This window comes from Chrysochloris asiatica, unplaced genomic scaffold (genome assembly GCF_000296735.1).
Source record: "Chrysochloris asiatica unplaced genomic scaffold, ChrAsi1.0 scaffold00012, whole genome shotgun sequence".
Classification (NCBI taxonomy): Eukaryota; Metazoa; Chordata; class Mammalia; order Afrosoricida; family Chrysochloridae; genus Chrysochloris; species Chrysochloris asiatica.
The window spans coordinates 28,533,095-28,534,353 of NW_006408530.1; positions in this window are offsets into that span (position 1 = coordinate 28,533,095).

Sequence of the window (1,259 nt, forward strand, 5' to 3'; positions counted from 1 at the left end):
GGAAGTCCTATATAGGACTGCAATGGGCCAGAACCAAATAGACGACACTTAACAACAATATATATTTATATAGCTATCTATCAGTTAACTATACCTGTATTAGGTTTCATCACCATGGGAATAAGCATGTCCTAACTATTAAACCTCTGGAAATTCTGTCCTCATTGAGTTGACACAGACACCTAACCATTACAAATATGATCTCTTCTAATTGGTTAGCCAAGTAGATGTCTTTCAAATTTCTTGGCAGAGACTAGAGGTATGTGTAGTGCTGCATCCATTTACTGAAGCATTTCACTGGCTGTGATGTTAATTTCTGGAAACTTGTCTTTTGCTAATACCTTCAATGAAGCTTGGACTTGTTTCAATACCACCAATTCCTGATCACATGCCAACTCCTGAAATGGCTGAACATTGACCAATGCTGTATGCAGTTACTTAAGTTACAAGTTCCCGTCAATATTTCAACTTGAGGTTTGAATTTTTTCTGTAGTCCTTTCAGCCTGAGTGATGCTGAGTTTGTTCTTCCCTTCTGCTTTTATAACCCTAAATCTTTACATATTTCATTATAATGCTTTATCATCTTGAGCCATCCTTTGAAATCTTCTGCTCAATTCTTTTACTTCATCATTGCCTCTTTTTGCTTTAGCTTCTCAACACTCCAGAGCAAGTTCAGAATCTCTTCTAACATCCATTTTGGTCATTTCTTTCTTTTCTTTTTAATGACCAATTAGTTTCTTCATGTATGATAGTTCTGATATCATCCCACAATTTGTCTGGTATTTATTAACCAGTTTCAGTGTGTCAAATCTATTCTTGAGATAGTCTCTAAATACAAGCAGAACAGTCTTTAAATACAAGTAGGAGATACTCAAGCTCATATATTGGCTTTAGTGAACTTGTTTAGATTTTCTTTAGCTTCAAGCTGAACTTGTGTTTTTATGAGCAAGTGATGGTCTGTTCCATTGTTGATCCTTAGTCTTGTTCTTACTAATGATATTGAGCTTCTCCACTGTCGCATTTCATAGTTGTAGTCAATTTGATTCCTGTGCATTTATTTCATCAGGTGAGGTCCAATATATTGTTGCTATTTCTATTTCTGAAAGCAGGTATTGATAATGAAGAAGCCATTGGTCTTGCAGAAAAATACTATCATGCAATCTCCAGCATAGTTTCTATCATTAAGGCTATATTTGCCAACTTCTTTCTTTGCAACTCTTGAATTCCAGTTGATAGTAATAATCAGTGTGTACTGATTG